This window comes from Acanthochromis polyacanthus, chromosome 16 (genome assembly GCF_021347895.1).
Source record: "Acanthochromis polyacanthus isolate Apoly-LR-REF ecotype Palm Island chromosome 16, KAUST_Apoly_ChrSc, whole genome shotgun sequence".
Classification (NCBI taxonomy): Eukaryota; Metazoa; Chordata; class Actinopteri; family Pomacentridae; genus Acanthochromis; species Acanthochromis polyacanthus.
In genome coordinates this window covers 22,304,661-22,327,067 of record NC_067128.1, presented here as the reverse complement: position 1 = coordinate 22,327,067, position 22,407 = coordinate 22,304,661, and the positions used below count along the sequence as shown (strand labels likewise).

At 39.1% G+C, this 22,407-nt stretch overlaps 3 long non-coding RNA genes across 4 annotated transcripts; 2 read left to right on the top strand and 1 right to left on the bottom strand.

The window, feature by feature from the left end:
• Positions 1–130: 130 nt before the first annotated feature.
• LOC127537745 (uncharacterized) lies at positions 131–4,448 on the bottom strand. Its single transcript, XR_007947564.1, has 3 exons — positions 1,815–4,448; positions 1,615–1,714; positions 131–1,342 (listed from the first exon to the last, which is right to left on the bottom strand). It is a non-coding gene; the product is annotated as an uncharacterized LOC127537745 (long non-coding RNA).
• Positions 4,449–8,001: 3,553 nt separating this feature from the next.
• On the top strand, positions 8,002–10,123 carry LOC127537759 (uncharacterized). 2 transcript variants are annotated; one of them, XR_007947583.1, is made up of 4 exons: positions 8,002–8,390; positions 8,517–8,750; positions 8,893–9,245; positions 9,699–10,123. It is a non-coding gene; the product is annotated as an uncharacterized LOC127537759 (long non-coding RNA). The 2 variants fall into 2 exon arrangements; XR_007947582.1 differs by having other exon boundaries at positions 8,893–10,123.
• A 265-nt stretch (positions 10,124–10,388) lies between these two features.
• LOC127537758 (uncharacterized) lies at positions 10,389–11,332 on the top strand. Its single transcript, XR_007947581.1, has 4 exons — positions 10,389–10,713; positions 10,838–10,960; positions 11,057–11,122; positions 11,240–11,332. It is a non-coding gene; the product is annotated as an uncharacterized LOC127537758 (long non-coding RNA).
• Positions 11,333–22,407: the final 11,075 nt, after the last annotated feature.

The window sequence follows — 22,407 nt, the reverse complement described above, 5'->3', positions numbered from 1 at the left end:
ATACCAAAACAGGAGAGGGCATTCCTCTGCAATATATCACACAATGCTAATAAAAATATTTTTTATATATCAGTGTATGTTTTAATTAGTCTAATAACATACACTTTGTTCTCCAGAAAACAGAATGAGATTGATGAAAAAAATCTTAAGTCATGTTTTATTCTCATTTATGGCATAGTGTTAATAACTTTACAGTTTCCATTTCAAGCAACAATTCCCTAAGATACATCTGGCATGTTATTAGACAATCAAAGAACTTAGAATATGTCATGCATGTCCACACAGACTGAGTTCAGCTGGAGGGAGTTTATCTTTGTCTCCAGCTTCACAATCAGACTTCCTTCTTTGATGCAGGTTACATTGTTAATAAAGTCCCTAAGAGACCAGCTTAATTCATCAAAGCAGATTCACTTTGCTTTGAAACAGGCAAAAGCCCTTTAAAGTGAAATTCTGACTGCCACAGTGGGATTCTTAAAAATATTTGCTTTTGTTTCATAACCTTTCATCATTATTCTCCCCACCTGACCTGTTTCACCATATATATAACAAGTATCTGTAATTATGTGTAAGAAAGTTTTTTTTCAAAGCTGTACATTATTTGAACTAATAAAAATTCAAAATTCAGAGAAAAAAATGTCAGAACCCTAATACAATCACAAACAAAACATTTATACACCTATTTCCAATAGTGGGAATTTAGAATTATGGTAGTGCATTTAACATAAAGGCAAAGAAATGAACTGACCAGATTATTATTGATTGATTCCAGCCATACAACATGTCATTCTGTCTGAGCCATCTTAGTTTCAAAATGATACACAGATCATTTTCACGGCAGACATTTTGACATGTCTCTGCAGTCAAAGCACAAGTGTAGTTAATGTTGGCTGACTCTCCTGCAATATTTAAATTGGGCAGTAGCACCACTTACTCCCACTATTTTTCTACAACGACAAGCAAAAATTGTCAGCATCTTCTTAGAAATGGAAGAATTATGCAGGAAAATACATTTATATGTCATGTGAACTCTGGCATACTAAAAAAAAAACACCAGTTAGAACTGAGGAGTGTTGAGTTAGTTTCAGTTGACGTTCAAAAAACAAAAGGCCCAACACTGTAATGCTCATACAGTAACGTTTAATATCCTATTGGAAGCTACAGGCAATGGTAAGCATCACTAACAACAACCATTCAATGATACTTGATGGATTTTTTACAACATTGTCTGCTAGCAAGTACTTGGGTTGTCCAAGTGGCTCTTGAAGAACTCTTTCCCATGGGTCCAGCTGAGCATCGGAGTGGGCTTTAGGCTCCCCACCAAACAACACCACACTCCCAACCCCTGCATGAAGTCCAGACAGACAGTAAGGCATGGGAAGGACTTCCAGAAAGTGTCCAGCTTTCGGATAAGAAACCAACTGAAACATTTTTTTGCCAGGATTTCATATTTTAATATTTTTGAATAATTTTCATTAAACAGATTGTGATTAGATGATCTCTGCAACATGACAATGACATATTTAAATGCCATATTTCAAAACACATTTCTCCTCTAACAAACATTACAACCTCCAATGAAACATAGACTATGAGATTTCTACAACATAAACTCACCTCTTCTGCAACCCTTTGACGATCCTCTGAACTGAGTGCCCGACGCCTCTTTGCTGTCGGACAGCCACTTCTTTGCTCATCCACGGAATGGAGAGGATTTCTGTGAAGGATAAGGAGAAGTCATAATAATAACCACAAAGGGGAAAAGAGATCATGTTGAAAAATGTGATTATCATATTACTGACAGGAATACTTATTACCTGATGTTTTCGATGTCCTGTTCAAACTGCTGGATGCTCACTTTTATGTGGACTGCATCTATGTTCTTCTTCTGGAGCTTTGCATAGAGGAGGTCCACACGTGGCATGATGTGGTGAAAAAGTTCCAGAAAGAACTTAAAGTCCTGATGTTCCAGCAGCATGGCCATGGCTCCTGCCTCTCTGATGGTACTGGCATCAAAGCCACCTAAGTCTTGTATGTTCTCAAAACACTGAATGAGATCCTCTCTGTGCTCAAACACAGCGTTGATGGCTCGGCTGTGAAAGTTCCATCTGACATTGCTGGATGTTGGCAGTCTATGGGCTACCATTTTATCAAGAACAGCTGTACGCTTGGGTGATCTGGAAAAAAAGCTGGCAAATCTAGCGCCCCCTATTAACAAGCCGCCACTGTTGATTTCACTGCTTATATAAGCAATGGGATTTCACTGGATGACATTTTATTATTTGACAGGATCTAAACATACAGCCAAAGAAACGCAGGGGTAAAAGGGGTGAAATATTCTCAAGTGGCCAAACCATTTAGCTGGTCTCGGTCCAGCTGAGCTGCAGTCCTCCTGGTGAAGACAAAAGGTAATGAGGTGCCACAACAAGCAAGAGCTCACGGTGTCTGCTGTGAAGGCCAGAAGAAAATATCACCAGGGAAGATACAAATCATCAGCTGATGGCAAAACAGAAGACAAGAAGGCTCAAGCAAAACTCTAACTCACCTGATTCTCTTCAACACTCAAATATACAACAATGTACAGGTTTTAGTAATCAACCTTAATTTCAATAGCTAATCTGATAAATAACATTTATATCTTTTTTCATCCAACGCTGTCCTTGTTCAGATCTGGTTTGTCTGCTGCTATCAAGAATAAACATATGGTCCATGACTGTACACATTTCACTCCCTTTCTGATCAATAATTAGGTATCCAGTGAATTAAACATAGAAGAAACATGCGAGGACCACAGCTGTCTGTCCGTTCTTCTTTCCTCTGTTTTAAAGGGAGTCCAGCTTCATGACTGGATCTGGATTTTCACTGACTGGTTCCAGGAGGCAGCGTAAGGTTGGCCATCAACGCATGAAAAGATGAAAATATGGTGCACTCACCCTGTCTTTTGGCATTAACTGCCAAAAATTTTCCAAAAAATATTCAAATCAATTTGTCATGTGTATGTGTCCAGTTACTTTTGAATTCTTAAACACTGGGACAAAGTGTTAAAAAGGTCTATATCTTCAACACAATTCTTTCTAGATTGATGTAAACCCACTCAAATTAAAGCCATTTAAAGAGACCAAGCACTCAATTAAACAAATAGTTATTTTATCTTAAATAAAGGTCAAAACATTGAAAAATGTCCATTAAAATTTTCATAGCCCATCTGCTACCATACTGATCAACTAATCATTCCGGCTCTAGAATCATCTTCAACGTCTTCACCTTCCTAAAATAATGACCTCAGTGATTTTTTGACAAAAGTTGTTGTTTTCCCTCATGATGCAAGCAAACCCCTGGAAAAATCACATACAGTCTCAGTTGAACAGATCGTGTGATTTTTTTTTTCTCTCTGTCTGCATTTATTCTCATTGTTTAACTCCAGGAAAGGGTGTCAACATTTTATGAGATTAATGCATATTTTAGTCTTGCAGCCAAATATTTTATTATTTAGTGTGTAGGAGATACTACATAATATAACTGCACTTGTTTATTAGGGCACCACCTCTTTAGAGGAATTAATAAATTAACATTAATTAAAAATGTATTAATTTAAATTTGATCAATCTCATATCTTAAATGCTAGAATTCTCGGTTAAAATTGACCACGTTCTTGCACAGAGAAACACACAAGGCTTTAATTTGGTCTAAAATTAGGCATTTATTTGCTATTCTATTGGCTAATGACAAGTGAAATCCTATTTACAGTGCATAGGGGTGTGTGTGTTTGCATGCATGACTACGTGTGTGTGTGTGTGCGTACCTGTCAGTGGAATGTGTGTGCGTGTGTATGAGAGACTGGGTGTGTGTGTGTATGTGTGAGTTCAAATTAGCATATTAAGACAGGAATATGATGAGGAAGAGCCAGATAACTACCCTGACGAGGTAAACGGTAATTTGGAGTAAGAATTCTAATGATTTGTAAAAGAATAAACTGGCGGATTGAGTTAATTCAGCAGTTAGTACATCACCCAGATCGGCAGAGCAAACTCAGCTGGTTCTCGCTGTAGTGAACCGCGATGAGCTGGGACTATGCGGGCCTGTAACGCTTTACCACGCCTCTGGACTTTGTCGGTTCCGGAGTGTCGTTTGGTCTTCTGGCACCGCTTCGATGTCCTGCTGTAGGTTGATCGGTTCGGTTGAGGGAGATCTGATCCAGCAGATCTCTGGTGGTCACAGCTGAATGGAGCCGGTGTTGTGCCAAAATGTGATTTTTGCCAGAAACTGATTTCCGATACACGGGAGCGCGCACGCACAGCCGTCACAGTTGAAAAGCGCAGCGAAGCGCAACCAGTTTGTTTATAATCATCTAACGGTGATTATTTGTGTTTGCGTTTTATAGCCTCCTGTACGTCTACTTGCCTTATATCGCTGTGCAATAGGCTAGTTGGTGATTTCAATCTGCCGTGTATTTGTGCTAATAAAGATATGTGTCGCCGAGGGAGAGTCTTTTTTCTGCACCAACATTACATTAGATCCCTCAGCAGAAAAATTGACCCCACACAGTGCTTTGTACGGTTTGAAATATGAGAAAAGGGACATTACAATGTAAAAATCAGCTTATTTCACTTGCCAAAAACTGATTCATGCCTCTGGTGTTGTATGTACATGAATATTTTGGCCCAAAATGACTTTATATAACACATCAGAGTGACATTTGCAAGACTTGACTCCAACCAGTGCTTTATACCACGTGAAAAATACATAAAGGGCCGTAATAATGTAAAAATCAGCTTATTTCACTTGCCAAAAACTGATTCATGCCTCTGGTGTTGTATGTACATGAATATTTTGCCCCAAAATGACTTTATATAACACATCAGAGTGACATCTGCAAGACTTGACTCCAATCAGTGCTTTATGCCACTTAAAAAATACATAAAGGGCCATAACAATGTAAATATCAGCTTATTTCACTTGCCAAAAACTGATTCATGCCTCTGGTGTTGTATGTACATGAATATTTTGCCCCAAAATGACTTTATATAACACATCAGAGTGACATTTGCAAGACTTGACTCCAATCAGTGCTTTATACCACTTAAGAAATAAGTAAAGGGCCAGAACAATGTAAAAATCAGCCTTTTTGCTTGCCAAAAACTGATTCATGCCTCTGGTGTTGTATGTACATGAATATTTTGGCCCAAAATGACTTTATATAACACATCAGAGTGACATCTGCAAGACTTGACTCCAATCAGTGCTTTATGCCACTTAAAAAATACATAAAGGGCCATAACAATGTAAATATCAGCTTATTTCACTTGCCAAAAACTGATTCATGCCTCTGGTGTTGTATGTACATGAATATTTTGGCCCAAAATGACTTTATATAACACATCAGAGTGACATTTGCAAGACTTGACTCCAACCAGTGGTTTATACCACGTGAAAAATACATAAAGGGCCATAATAATGTAAATATCAGCTTATTTCACTTGCCAAAAACTGATTCATGCCTCTGGTGTTGTATGTACATGAATATTTTGCCCCAAAATGACTTTATATAACACATCAGAGTGACATCTTTCACGCTTTTTACGTAGCAGTTGGGGCGACATTTCCAGCGCCCCATCGGCGTTAAATTTGGCTACGCCGATTGGCCAATTATCAGTAATTTTCCCCTAGCAACCATAACCTGATTGGCTATTTAGCTGATCATGCACTCAACGCATGGCATTTTGACGCTATATATAGTCTAATTAAGCACCATTACACACAGTTGACTGAGACGTCAAGGTGCAAGCTTTTGACCTTCATGCTGAAAGCCATTCTTTGGAGTCGTCATAATGGATCCCGTTGTTTTTAACAACATAATGTCCTACTTGAGTGATGGAACCATCCCTGATGGACTGACTAAGGTCCAAGAAAATAATTTCCGTCGAAAGACAAAAAATTACGACTTGCAAGGTGAGTTAGATCTTCTTAAATGGAATAGACCTGTAGGCCTTTTCGAGTTAGCCTACTATTCTATCTTGTCTTTTTTTCTTTTTCTTTATTTATTGAACAGTTTTATGTACTTGTTTATGTATTCGTATTTTTTATTGGTTTATTTCCAACATGAATAACCGCCTGTGTATGAGTGTGTTTTAACCGTTGCGGTTCAGCGGCCCGCGGGTGGGCCGTTTTGATATCTGCATAAATATTTTTCGAAATAGAACGACACTGCCAACTCGATGATAGAAACATTATACGCCGATGGAAAGCTTAGATTCTCATGAATCCGCCGGTATAAACCACTTTCAGATGCGATTACCACAGCGGGTAATATAAACGCATTTGTCCGACAAACAACGAATATCCATCCATCCGTTCTCTGTACACGGCTTCAACGTACACAGCGCGACTCACATTTGCAGGTTCATTATTACACACAGATGAAAATATTCCACAAAAAACGGCCATAATCCAACCTTGGACATCCAGACGACACAAGCCAGTAAAATATTTTGTCCAAAGCATGTCTTGAAGTCGGTATATAATCCACGAAAACGGAAATGCACCTTGCGATGCACGTCCAATATTCCCTGTAATTCTCGTCATATTTTTATTTACAAATAAAATATTGGCGTCTTTTTTTTGTACTGAAAATGGCTGGAATTGACTACCTTATAGGGCTACATGCCCCTTGGGGACAAATAAAGTTTTAGAGATTGTGCGTTACTCCGAGCGAGTCACTGACTTGGAGCTGTCCGGTGCTGAACTGCAGATTTACAATGATGGCAACTTGTTAGTTTACTCATCTAAAATGTAAGAAAAAAAACAATAAGATTTAGATATAATTAACAGTACTGTAAGCTTCAATTGTCACCTACTGCTTTGTAAATTATATGGCTTTAGAGGAAATGTCGGAATGGCGAGAAGCTTTTTCTTTTTTTAACCGTCATTCCGACCATAGGACGCAAAAATTGTCGGAATGATGGGAGGTTTGAAAGAAATTTAAGTGTTGCCATTTAGACAATTGGGAGCCCATATCAGAGTGGAGGGATGTCGGAATGGCGGTTGCCTCCTGTTTTGGGGTGGGGTGGTTCGTGATAGACTTATGCCTACAGGCTTAAAAAGAAAAAAAAACACTCGTGTATCTTGTTTGACTATTTCGTCTTTTTCAAATTTACTTTATTTATTATTGTGTGTGCACAGGCCTTTAGAAACAGACTGCATATTTCTAGGCTTTCTCAAGTGGCTTTTATATAGAAGGGCTATGATATAGTCATGGAGTTAATCAGCATGTCTGCAGTGTGTGTGTGTGTGTGTAGGTAGTAAGTCAGTCAGTAAATAAGTGTCCATGTGCTTATGTTCAAGGTACATTTGTTTCCTTGGTCTTTTTTTTCAATTAAGACATAACTAAACCACACCAAGCCAAACATATATAAACTAGATAAGTAGGGCATATCCAAACATAAATAAATAAATTTACTGTAGCCTACTTTATTACAATTCATCTCTGATTTATTTATCTTTTTATAGATGGACATTTATACTATATAAGGCATAAAGGACAGCCCAATTCCACCAGGGTGAAAGTTCTTTGTGGACAAGAGGAGGCCAACAATGTCTTCATAGACTTTCATGCCAGCAGCCATGGTGCACACTGTGGGCAGAAGAAAACCAGAGAGGCCATCTCTCTGAGGTTTTACTGGCCTGGAATGTCTGAGGACATTCATCAGTGGGTCAGTATAAGCATATGCTTTCTTGTCTTTCCAATAAACTATTGTTACATGCCCTGTGTGTTTGCTGTGCTGCTTGTTCTCTCTCCCTCTCTCTCTCCAGACTCCTCTGCTGCTGTGAAGGTGTGCAAGTGCTGCTGAATTAGTCTGATTAAGCATGAGTCTATATGTAGCTGGAGAGAGCAGTGGTCTTTCTCTCTCTTTGGCCACTTCTCGCAGCTGTCCTGTGTGGAGCAGTGGTACCTGTCAGCTTTGTGGAGCTGTTTGTGAGCTTTGCAGGCTTCCAGTGGCTGAGGAGCTTGCAGTAATTTGGTTGTTTCCTTTGTCCTTCTGTTTTTAGGTTTACCAGGTGGTTCATTGGTTTTCTTGTTTGCTTTATTTAGTTATCTAGTTGTGTGGATAAACATTCATCACCTTTCATTTCATAATTTGTCTCAATTTTCTTTATTTTAACCTGGGTTTTAAATCATTGTTACGTTCCTCATACCCTTTAACATCTTTTAGTTTGTAACAGCTATGCTGAAGTTAAAACATTTTCCCATTTTGTCAAGGGCTCACAGATGGTATAAGGAGAGTAATTTTTATGGTTCTGTTGGTTTTTCTTTTTACTGTTAGGTTGCCCAATGTCCTGAATGCCAGGCCAATAGTGTGGTGATTAAACAAGAAGTCGTTAATCAACCCATTAAAGTAAGAAAAAAGTTGAATCTTTACATCATCTTCTTCTTTTAGACAAAAAAGAAAGTTAATAGGAGAAAATGACAATTTGCTGGAAGTATGATACACATTTAATGAGTTATATTTTATGGGTTGCAGGTCACTACACCATTTGAACTTGTGGGTATGGATCTAATTGGCAAACTGAGGACCACTCAAAGTGGAAACCAGTACATATGTATGCTGATTGATTATTTAACAAAGTGGACCCAGGCTTATGCCATTAAGTCCAAGACTGCGCAGGAGGTCAGTCAGTGCTTACTGAAGTTCTTCTATCAGTTTGAAGCACCAAAAAGGATACTGACAGACCAAGGCCGGGAGTTTGTTAATGAAGTATGTATGAAAAACTAAAAACATCCACAAAAATTTGCTAATTTACATTGTAACGCTTGCAGTACACAATGACTTTTTTAGTCACCTGTTATTCCCTCTATGGCTACCTTTAATTTGCTGTCTTTATGTATTTGTAAAATAGATCAACAGCAACGTGTGCAAGATTCTGGGCATCAAAAGAAGCCTGTGCGCCCCATATCATCCACAGACCAATGGACTGGTGGAGAAGATGAATGGGACGATCCAGAGGTAGGCCTATATCTATTTTAACATTTTATTCATATCACTCTGGAATATGTCTTGTATAAAAAATTGTTTCTTTGCAGGGCACTGGCCAAACTGGTCAATGACAGGCCAGATGTGTGGGACCAGCATTTAGATGCTGTAATGTTTGGCCTGCGAACAAAGCGGCAAGTTACAACAAAGTTCTCACCTTTCTATTTAATGTTCGGGAGAGAGGCAAGGTATCCCTCCGAGATCCCAGAGGATTACATGGTAAAATGAATTGCACATATTGGAGAAAATATTTATAGGTGTACAGAACAGAAAATTGAATTTGAGCCATGTGGGCCTTAACAGTAGTGTAATAACTCATCTATCAGACAATGTAGCCCAAACTTTGTGCATTATACATCAGCCTGTTCACGATGTATCAGCCACTGATAATGGATTCGTTATCCCTCAATCAGACGTCTGAGACCCGCACACACACAGCGAGCTCGGTCTCGCCCCAAACATTGAATATCCCACCCACTCAATAATGACCAATCAGATTTGCTTTCCTTACTTGGGTAAACTTGTGTGGGAATTCATGAAAATTCTACATACCAAACAGGACAAACTGCCATTTCTGTACACCTTTAATAGCTTTTAACTAAGAGCAATGTAGTGCTTTAACAGGGATTTGATTTAATTGCTGTTTAATTTGATTTTTATTTCATTTGAAAGGTGGATAGCAGTGTGGAGGACAACCTCTCTGTTGAGGAAGTCACAAAAAACATCCTTAAACTGGATGATGCACTTCAAAGTGCCATCCAAAACATCAGCAACAGCCCCAAACCCAGGAAGACTAAAAAAAGTGCTGTCAACCTTCAGGTTGGCATGAAGGTGCTAAGAATGAATGTGAGGAGCCAGCAGAGGAAAGGAGGAAAATTAGAGGCACATTATCTTGGGCCCTACACAATTTCCTCCATCACTGGCAAAAGTGTGGATCTTGTAGACCCAAGTGGGACTACTATCCCCAAAATTAATATGGATCACCTTGTCCCTTATACTGAGGGTAAAGACAGAGTTCCACACAAACTCTCCACCGGTCCCACAGCAGCTCCAGCTTCCACTGCAGGTCCCACAGCAGCTCCAGCTTCCACTGCAGGTCCCACAGCAGGTCCCACAGCAGCTCCAGCTTCCACTGCAGGTCCCACAGCAGCTCCAGCTTCCACTGCAGGTCCCACAGCAGCTCCAGCTTCCACTGCAGGTCCCACAGCAGGTCCCACAGCAGCTCCAGCTTCCACTGCAGGTCCCACAGCAGCTCCCGCTTCCACTGCAGGTCCCACAGCAGGTCCCACAGCAGCTCCAGCTTCCACTGCAGGTCCCACAGCAGCTTCAGCTTCCACCGGCCCCCAAGTTGCTGCAGCTTCCTCTGTTTTGCCAGCTGCAGCATCCAGTGATGGGCGAAGGACCACAGCCATTTCAGGTTATATAAACCTCCCCTACACGTACTCCACAGTGCACACCCCTATCAGCAAGCATATGTTTTCTCATAGACAAACAGACTATAGCATTTCAAATGTATTTTTGTACTGACAGAATTACATTATTACAACTTTAAATTTGTCTTTTCCAGATGTGAGAGATGCATGGGGGGGGAAAAAAACCATACGTCCTGCTCTCCAAAGTGGGTCCCTATAAGATATTTTACCATGATATCTTTAACACGGGTCCTCAAATGGAGTTTGAGAGTGAGGTGAAGTTTTAACGCTTTTTTATTTTACATTGATTTCCTATTTTAAATACATTCAGGTAGATACATGCATCTCTTTTTTATATTTTTCTCTGCAAAAAGAGGTTTAACTTTTTTTAAATTACAGGTTATAAATGCATATCTCACAAAACTTGTGGAGAGGTATAACCAAAACAACACCACAAGGGCATTTGCCATTGACACATTTGAAATGACACGGATTTGGGAGGGGAAGAAACCTAAAATTAAGGTAATAAAATATATTCTCTCATGTTTTTGTACTAATAAATACAACAGAATAAAAAAATATCACAAGACATCTTTTGTGTATTATCTTATGTTACAGATCATCCCACAGCATTACGAATTCATTTTGGGCGTGGTTAATCAGGCACATCACTGGATGCTGGTGGTAAGTTTACAACACATTTTGTGTGCGTGTGTGCGTGGGTGCACATGTGGAGGTGTGCGTGCATGTGTGTGTATCACTACACAGGTATTGTTATGGCATTGAATTTGTATCTTGTAGGTAATCTTACCAGCCAAAAAGATGAGCCTGTTTCTGGACCCACTTGGGGAAAAAAAAATGCGGCCAATCAGTGCAAGGATGTCACAAGGTAATATTTTAAGCAGTCATTTGTTGTCACATATTTTGTAGTTCATAAATGTGCCATTTCAAATCATGTGTATTTGTGGTAGATCATTCATGAGACAAAGGGGGTTAAATCCTTCAAGGTAGGCATGTGAAACAAGGACCCACTCGATTCAGAAAGATGCCACGTCTTGTGGGGCTTTTGCATTGAAGGTATATTCTAACATCAGGAATATTATTCATCATTGCTCTGAACCTTGCTTAGCTGTTTGTTGTAACACACAAGCATGTTTGGTAAATATGGACACTGACATTATTTTACTTGATATGTAAGAGATGTGTAAGATAGGAGAAAGAAAGTGAAATATGTTTTTTGGGGGGATTTACTGTTAAGTGTTACTTACACAAACATTAATGCAATTGTCTATTTTGCAAATTTGATGATGTTCAAATATAATACAGAAATACATTGTTGCATCTATTATTTACAGTTTGCTGAATGCGTCTTGGATGGGTTGCCTCTGGTGTTTGACACTTCACCATCCAGTGTCAACAATATAAGAGAGGAAATAGCGGTCTATCTTCTTATGAATACAGGTGTGTTTTTTAAAATCTTATTTTCTAATTCTAATACCACTACTCTGACAAACATGACTGACTGACCCCTTTTTCTTTTTATTGCAAGATGACCTGACAGACCTCTGTCATTTCTGTGGGGAGCACACAGGGGACACTTCATGGGTAAGTGTTTTACCCATCCTTCCTAAATTTGGCTTTGATTAAAAAATGATTAAATATCACAATTTCCAAACAATATAATCATCACTCATTTTGTTTTTGTTTTTTTTAGATCGGGTGTGAGGTGTGTCCAAGATGGTACCACAAAAGCTGTGTGAAATACCCCAAAAAGGGAAGGAGGCCATATGTGTGTGACGCATGCCAGTAGTGTGGGTGTGTGTGTGCGTGGCAGTGTGGAAGGGAGAGTGGATGTCTGTCATACATTTGGCTGTTTGCCTGAACAACTGTCCATAATAAATATATTTGTTCTCAAAATTCATGAATTCTATCATAATTTAAAGCAAGTTGACACTTTCAACATCTTGTTCTTAAAATAGTAAGATGTCAAATGAGGTCTTGTCATTGTGATATTAGAGGCATGAATGAGTCTTTGGCAAGCAAAAAGGCCGATTTTTACATTATTATGGCCCTTTACTTATTTCTTAAGTGGTATAAAGCACTGGTTGGAGTCAAGTCTTGCAAATGTCACTCTGATGTGTTATATAAAGTCATTTTGGGGCAAAATATTCATGTACATACAACACCAGAGGCATGAATCCGTTTTTGGCAAGTGAAATAAGCTGATTTTTACATTGTTATGGCCCTTTACTTATTTCTTAAGTGGTATAAAGCACTGGTTGGAGTCAAGTCTTGCAAATGTCACTCTGATGTGTTATATAAAGTCATTTTGGGCCAAAATATTCATGTACATACAACACCAGAGGCATGAATCCGTTTTTGGCAAGTGAAATAAGCTGATTTTACATTGTTCTGGCCCTTTACTTATTTCTTAAGTGGCATAAAGCACTGATTGGAGTCAAGTCTTGCAGATGTCACTCTGATGTGTTATATAAAGTCATTTTGGGGCAAAATATTCATGTACATACAACACCAGAGGCATGAATCAGTTTTTGGCAAGTGAAATAAGCTGATATTTACATTGTTATGGCCCTTTATGTATTTTTTAAGTGGCATAAAGCACTGATTGGAGTCAAGTCTTGCAGATGTCACTCTGATGTGTTATATAAAGTCATTTTGGGGCAAAATATTCATGTACATACAACACCAGAGGCATGAATCAGTTTTTGGCAAGTGAAATAAGCTGATTTTTACATTGTTCTGGCCCTTTACTTATTTCTTAAGTGGCATAAAGCACTGGTTGGAGTCAAGTCTTGCAAATGTCACTCTGATGTGTTATATAAAGTCATTTTGGGGCAAAATATTCATGTACATACAACACCAGAGGCATGAATCAGTTTTTGGCAAGTGAAATAAGCTGATATTTACATTGTTATGGCCCTTTATGTATTTTTTAAGTGGCATAAAGCACTGATTGGAGTCAAGTCTTGCAGATGTCACTCTGATGTGTTATATAAAGTCATTTTGGGGCAAAAATATTCATGTACATACAACACCAGAGGCATGAATCAGTTTTTGGCAAGTGAAATAAGCTGATTTTTACATTGTTCTGGCCCTTTACTTATTTTTTAAGTGGCATAAAGCACTGGTTGGAGTCAAGTCTTGCAAATGTCACTCTGATGTGTTATATAAAGTCATTTTGGGGCAAAATATTCATGTACATACAACACCAGAGGCATGAATCAGTTTTTGGCAAGTGAAATAAGCTGATTTTTACATTATTATGGCCCTTTATGTATTTTTCACGTGGTATAAAGCACTGGTTGGAGTCAAGTCTTGCAGATGTCACTCTGATGTGTTATATAAAGTCATTTTGGGGCAAAATATTCATGTACATACAACACCAGAGGCATGAATCAGTTTTTGGCAAGTGAAATAAGCCGATTTTTACATTGTAATGTCCCTTTTCTCATATTTCAAACCGTACAAAGCACTGTGTGGGGTCAATTTTTCTGCTGAGGGATCTAATGTAATGTTGGTGCAGAAAAAAGACTCTCCCTCGGCGACACATATCTTTATTAGCACAAATACACGGCAGATTGAAATCACCAACTAGCCTATTGCACAGCGATATAAGGCAAGTAGACGTACAGGAGGCTATAAAACGCAAACACAAATAATCACCGTTAGATGATTATAAACAAACTGGTTGCGCTTCGCTGCGCTTTTCAACTGTGACGGCTGTGCGTGTGCGCTCCCGTGTATCGGAAATCAGTTTCTGGCAAAAATCACATTTTGGCACAACACCGGGATTGGGTTGATGCCGCTTGATTTAAAAATGATGGCTTCTCAGGCTAAGAGAAGTAAATGCTGGTTCTGATCGGTTCTCCGGATTAAAACGAATAAAAGCCGGCGTTGGAGTGAGCAAAAATGTCTAGATTAATGTTACAAAAGTTAAGAGATAAATAGTTAACACTTTGAAAGGAAGAGAACTTAAAATATTAAAAAACACGCTTTTAGATAGGAAAATAAGAGGAGAGGCTTGACGTGCAGCCTCCAGAGAGTGAAAAAAGGAAGAGAGAGAGGTGGGGGCTTCCACAGACATAATAAAGAGTAGACGCCGCATCGACCGCTACTGCCTATTGGGGCTGACGAGCGGAGGGGCCGCCATCTTGGTCCGGTCACCCGCTCCACTCAGCGCTGTTTGACAGCGCATTTAATCCATCTTAACTCTGAATATTAAACTGATTTTCACGCGTTTTTTTTTTTTTTTTTTTTTGCTGCAAACGTCATACATGTAGCTATGATACAGGACAAATGGTTCGGCGTATTTTAATATTCACAGCGGGAATAATAGATAATAATAATAATAGGTAATAGAATATTCTGATATTAAGCTCGACTGTAGACAGGAATTTTGCAAACACTGTAAACACACACACACTAATATATGTTAGAGAAGCAGATAATGGCAGTAGAGTCAATTATTTTAATAATTTGAAGAGACAATATATGATTACGCTATAGATACATATATAAACAAAATACTGACTAATGAACACATATTTCTATATAAAACAATAGATAGAAGTTATATATCAGAGAAAATACATATATATAAATCATAGATGGAGTATCAACATCATTCACATATATATATATATATATATATATATATATATATATATATAATAGATAAAAGTTATATATCAGAGAAAATCATACTACATATATAAATCATGTATGGAGTATCAATATAATCAATATATCAAAAAACATAATATATATAAATCATATGTGGAGTATTAATATAATCAATATATCAGAGCAAATTATTATATAAATCATATATAGACTATCAATATAATTCATACATATATTAAAAACATATATCAGAAAATGATTATATATATATATATATATATTGTTTTATATAGAAATATGTGTTCATTACTCAGTATTTTGTTTATGTATGTATCTATAGTGTAATCATATATTGTCTCTTCAAATTATTAAAATAATTGACTTTACTGCAATTTTCTGCTTCTCGAACATATATTAGTGTGTGTGTGTTTACAGTGTTTGCAAAATACCTGTCTACAGTTGATGTTAATATCAGAATATTCTATTACAAATTATTATTATTATCTATTATTCCCGTTGTGAATATTAAAATACGTCGAACCATTTGTCCTGTATCATAGCTACATGTATGATGTTTGCAGCAAAAAAATAAAAATAAAAAAACGCGAGAAAATCACGCCCTGGGGGCAGACCTGGGCGGAGCAAGGAACTTTCGGCACGAGTTCTGCCTAGCAACAGTAGTTCCTTTGTTCTCACAGAGCAGAGAGCAGAGAGCTGAAAAGATCAGGAATCTGTTAAAAATATCGTCTTAAGCGCACAAAACGCAATCTGTCTATTCCTCTACCATAATCCATTTAAGTAGACGTGACCACATGTTCCTAAATGTGCAGGTTAATACCGACGTTCATATTATGTGAATTATCTCATTCATAACTATAGATTTATGTTTTGGACATTAAACTATATATGTCACAGTGAAAATATGATAACAAGTCGTACATTTGGTAACTAAATACAATGGTCATCTTTCAACCTAAATAGAGAGAAAATTCAGAGGTAATTAAGGGAATTCATTCCAAATCATTGTATCCTGTTGAAGAAATTGAATTAACATCATATTTTAATATATGGACTTCTGAAAGGGACAGAAGTGTCATTTTTGGAAGTAATGTACAACATCATCTCACTACCACTTTGATAATCATGGAAATACAAACTACATATCAGACATATGAGTTTAGAAGAGGTTCTGGTTCCTTAAAGAAAGTGTCTCTCTGTGCTCAGGTTGTAAAGTTTTTATGGCTCCCGGAGACAGGCAGAGATGTCTCCAGTGAGAGCATTCCAGGGGGAGGAAGGGTTTGGTTAGAGCAGACATAAGATGTTTGTCCAACAAAACATTTAAGCATAAAAGTGAAAGTCATTGTCTTTCAAAAAGAAAAGGTTCCTCCAGGTGCAGGTTCAGCAGGGAGATCCATCTTTCTGTGGATGAAAACACACAGAAATACAAATGTCTCAACTTTCCTCCAGTAGTGGGTGTTGGTCAGTGCTGGAGAGAGAGAGAGAGAGAGATTGTCTGAGTTTGTCTTAGGCCTTTGCTAAATTCCTACAAGTGCATGTGTGTGACCATCACCAGCCCTCCCTGAAAGCTAAGCTGACATTCTGTATTAGAATTCCCTGTTAAGAGCCAGGGAGGGCAGTGCTACACCTCAGTGGTGACGTGCAGGGAAACAAAGGGTGGACAGGACGAAACAGGACGGACAGGGACAGGGACTAGCAAGCGGTGCTATTACATCTGAAGAATATCAGGCACTGTGTTATTCCTGACTATTAATTACCCATCAATAAGACAAACAAGCAAAAAAAAAAGTAAAACACACACACACACACACACACACATGTTTGTACTTCTATCTTAGTGAGGACATCCATAGGCGTAATGCATTTCCTAGAGCCTTACCCTAACCTTAACCATCACAACTGATTGCCTAAACTTAATCCTTACCCTAACCCTAACCAAACCTCAATTCATACCTGTTCTCTAAAAACAAGTCTTCACCCTCAAACATGGCTGTTTCAAAGTGAGGACCGGCCAAAATGTCCTCACTTTGTAAAAATGTCCTCACTTTGATAGTTAAATGCAGAAAATGGTCCTCACAATGTAGCAAGTACAAGTACACACACACACACACACACACACACACACACACACACACACACACACACACACACACACAAACAGAAAAACCAAACAAACAAACAAAAAAATAATTAAATGAATAAATAACCAAACAGTACTGAACACCATAGTTGTGGGTGTCATGACAGTATAAAATGAAATAGGTCAGAAGAAGATGTGAGAGAAAAGAAGAGTGGGTTTAGTGTGAGTTTAGACTCTGGAGAGAGTCTCGGCACATTCTGGCGGGTCGCATCACTGCTCAACAGTGGAACTTGACAGGAGCTGATGAGACCTGATCAAACATGCACATGCAAGTGTGAAGGACCCCGAAGCCCAGAACAGCTATCACGGCAATGCAGGGCCAAACTGACAGGTGGTCAGTGACAGTGGTAGATTTGTTGTAGGATCACAATCATGTGATCGTCAGTGGGCCGCTGAGGTAACGTTCACTTGTTGCCATGGTTTCTGTGCCGCTATCAGACGCCGTGCTGCTATGAATCCTTAACAAATCTGTGGATCCAAACTTTAAGCCGTACCACTGCCTAAGTCTAATCATTTGATCCTTGTGTAATTTCTGACCGACCCTGAAAACTTCATTTAAATCCCCGAGTCCATTTTTGAGTGATGTTGGTAACAGAGGAAGGATTCACACACGCTGATCGTCACAGAATTCCACCGTGTTCTTTGATGGAATAATTTAATCTAATTTACCTCATTCTTTCAGTGCTCTAACAGATCTGGATGCAATAGTTTCCATCATGGTGATTTGTCTGGTCTGTTGTCTGCTCATTTCAGCCGTTCTCATATGTTTTGTGTTTTTAAAAAAAAGTGTGTATCAATCGATGATTTTTTTTTCTTTTTGTATTCCACCACAATACTGCACGGTTGTAAAACACTTTAGCTCTGCTTTGGTGAAGAACATCTGTGAATTAATTGTTTATCACAGTCTTCAGCAGTAATTTTTGTTGGTAAAAGAGAGACATCAGTATCGCACATGTCTGCATCTTCAAACCATAAACAAGGAAGTGAATTTGGTGACGTACGGGCATACGTTTGCACTGGGAGCTGCTATGATTGGTGGAACTCACGGGAGGTGGGCCAAAATTGCAGGAAAGCTGTGGTGACAAAATTGAAAGGACGCTGAAAATAGATTGGTTGATTTCACGTGAATTTGCGCGATCGCAACATTGCGAATTCCTGGAGGGACTGTTTAATGACTTAATAAATGGAGACCATTTTTCTTTAAATGAGTCCAATTGTTTATTCTGGGTAGCAGATATTCTCTCCAGTGAAATGTGTTCTGTGAGGAGGTTCCGCCAATGGATGATGATGAGGGCATTCTTATCTTTCCAGTGAACTAAAATAGTTTTTTTGGCAATGGCGATAGCTGCAAATGTGGGTTGGATATGAATGTCTGGTAAAGCTGTTAGCGTTAGGTCACCAATTAGGCAAATATTCGAGGAATGTGGAATCCCACAGTCCAAAATATCAGAGTTTCTGTGGGATGAGTGCCCAGAATTAATAGACGGGTCTACATAGCCAAAGAGCGTGAAAGTAAGTGTCAGCCATGTTTTGGATGCACTGAGTACATGTGTCTGAGTGTGAGAAGCCCATTTTATACATTTTATATTGTTTTATGTGTTCTATGAAGAACCTTAAATTGGATCAGTTGTAAGTTGGTGTTGTTTGTCATTTTAAAAGTATTTTCACAGATCTAGGTCCAAAAATCAGAGTCAAAGGATTTGGATAAGTCTTTTTCCCATTTGTGAGTTGGTAAGTGTATAGAGTCTGTCTTTGAAAGTAAACTATATATTTTTGAGAGGTTCTTCTTGTTTCTTGGAGACAGTTTCGAAATGTATTTGACAAATTCAGGTGGCTGTAAATCAGTTGGCTGTGAAGTAGTCTGAAGCGGTAGAATTCTACTTGTAAGTGTCTTCTTTACCTGTCGGTAGTGGAGGAAGTTTCCATTTCTTATTTCAAATGTTTGGAATAAGTTTATCCATCAATCCATTCTCTATACACCACTTTATCCTCACTAGGGTTGCTGGGGGTGCTGGAGCCTATCTCAGCTGACTCGGGCGAAGGCAGAGGACACCCTGGACAGGTCGTCAGTCTGTCGCAGGGCTACATATACAAACAATCACTCTCACATTCACACCTATGGGCAATTTAGAGTGATCAATTAACCTCAGCATGTTTTTTGACTGTGGGAGGAAGCCGGAGTACCCGGAGAAAACCCACGCATGCACAGGGAGAACATGCAAACTCCATGCAGAAAGATCCCGGGATTTGAACCGGGGATCTTCTTGCTGCAAGGCGAAAGTGCTAACCACTACTCCACTATGCAGCCCCGGAATAAGTTTATATATGTCCTTAATATGTTATCATCAAAAAGGTGATGGAGGTGGGTGACTCCTCTCTCTGCCCATGTCCTGAAATAAAGAGCTATTTTATTGTTTGCAAAATCAGGGTTGTGCCAGATTGGGGACAGTAGAATGGGTTTTAATTGGGAGCCTGTGATTTCCAGCGTTTTCCACCAAGCAGACAAGGTGGAAGCGATCATTGGGTTCTTGAAGCAGGAGTGATGTTTAAGGGCAGAAGTGATAAAGGGCAGGTCAGAGAATTTGATCTGGTTACAATCTAACTGTTCTAGTTCCAGTCAGGAGTTATATTCTTCCTGTGGGTGAATCCATTTGGTGAGATATTGTAGTTGGTTGGCAAAATAATAATACATGAAGTTGGCAGCTCCCAGTCCCCCTTCGGGTTTATTCCTCTGGAGGGTGGTCTGACTGATTTTAGCCTTTTTGTTCTTTGAGTAGAATTTACCAATGGCAGAGTCTAACGATTGAAACCACTTTGATGTGGATTTAAACGGAATCATGGAAAAGAGGTAGTTGATTTTAGGTAATATTTTCATTTTGACTGTAGCTATTCGTCCCAAAAGGGAGATGGGGAGGTTATTCCATCGCCTTATATCTTCACAGACTTCGTCCAAAAGTGAGGTGTAGTTCAGTTGAAGTAACTCTGAGAGTTTGGAGGAAATATTTATCTGATGTTGCCAGTAGGAACAGAATAATGCGAGTTTTAGACTGTGGGATCCCATGAGTTTTCTGTTAAAGGTAATATGATTGATTTTGACTTGTTGATGGAGTAGTCTGAAAGACGTGAGAAGGTTGTAATGAGGTTAAATACGGGTCATTCCGTGTGGTTTCACCAGATGGTGGTTGCCGCACCATTTTCAAATTAGTCCTAAATTTGTATGCCATTAGATAGTCACAAAAGTACTTTCTATGCAAAATTGTAGGCCTGTAGCTCAAATAGTTTCTGAGTTGTGGGGGTCTGAAATTTTCAGAATTTGGGCTACAGTGCCTTGTGAAAGTATTCGGCCCCCTTGAACTTTTCAACCTTTCGCCACATTTCAGGCTTCAAACATAAAGATATAAAATTCTAATTTTTTGTCAAGAATCAACAACAAGTGGGACACAATCATGAAGTGGAACGAAATTTATTGGATATTTTAAACTTTTTTAACCTCTTAAGCCCGGTCGGCCCACCTGTGGGCCGAAGAAATCCCGGCGTTTTTTTCTGAAAATATGGCCAGGGCTTAAGAGGTTAACAAATAAAAACCTGAAAAGTGGGGCGTGCAATATTATTCGGCCCCCTTGCATTAATACTTTGTAGCGCCACCTTTTGCTGCAATTACAGCTGCAGTCACTTGGGGTATGTCTCTATCAGTTTTGCACATCGAGAGACTGAAATTCTTGCCCATTCTTCCTTGCGAAACACCTCGAGCTCAGTGAGGTTGGATGGAGAGCGTTTGTGAACAGCAGTCTTCAGCTCTGCCAACAGATTCTCGATTGGATTCAGGTCTGGACTTTGACTTGGCCATTCTAACACCTGGATACGTTTATTTGTGAACCATTCCATTGTAGATTTGGCTTTATGTTTTGGATCATTGTCCTGTTGGAAGATAAATCTCCGTCCCAGTCTCAGGTCTTTTGCAGACTCCAACAGGTTTTCTTCCAGAATGGTCCTGTATTTGGCTCCATTCATCTTCCCATCAATTTTAACCATCTTCCCTGTCCCTGCTGAAGAAAAGCAGGCCCAAACCATGAGGCTGCCACCACCATGTTTAACAGTGGGGATGGTGTGTTCAGGGTGATGACCTGTGTTGCTTTTACGCCAAACATATCGTTTTGCATTGTGGCCAAAAAGTTCCATTTTGGTTTCATCTGACCAGAGCACCTTCTTCCACATGTTTGGTGTGTCTCCCAGGTGGCTTGTGGCAAACTTTAAATGAGACTTTTCATGGATATCTTTGAGAAATGGCTTTCTTCTTGCCACTCTTCCATAAAGGCCAGATTTGTGCAGTGTACGACTGATTGTTGTCGTATGGACAGACTCTCCCACCTCAGCTGTAGATCTCTGCAGTTCATCCAGAGTGATCATGGGCCTCTTGGCTGCATCTCTGATCAGTCTTCTCCTTGTTGGAGGTGAAAGTTTAGAGGGACGGCCCGGTCTTGGTAGATTTGCAGTGGTCTGATACTCCTTCCATTTCAATATGATTGCTTGCACAGTGCTCCTTGAGATGTTTAAAGCTTGGGAAATCTTTTTGTATCCAAATCCGGCTTTAAACTTCTCCACAAAAGTATCTCGGACCTGCCTGGTGTGTTCCTTGGTCTTCATGATGCTCTCTGCACTTTAAACAGAATCCTGAGACTATCACAGAGCAGGTGCATTTATACGGAGACTTGATTACACACAGGTGGATTCTATTTATCATCATCAGTCATTTAGGACAACATTGGATCATTCAGAGATCCTCACTGAACTTCTGGAGTGAGTTTGCTGCACTGAAAGTAAAGGGGCCAAATAATATTGCACGCCCCACTTTTCAGGTTTTATTTGTTAAAAAAGTTTAAAATATCCAATAAATTTCATTCCACTTCACGATTGTGTCCCAATTGTTGTTGATTCTTGACAAAAAATTAAAATTTTATATCTTTATGTTTGAAGCCTGAAATGTGGCGAAAGGTTGAAAAGTTCAAGGGGGCTTAATACTTTCGCAAGGCACTGTATAAAAAGCCTCGCCAGCATTTTTTTTTGCATCTTTAAGTGGTTATTTCTCAGCCTCTAGACATACCAGAGAGCTGTGAGTTGGTAAACAAGGCCTCTGTATGTAGCTAGTGCCCCACAAACATCCTCAGGT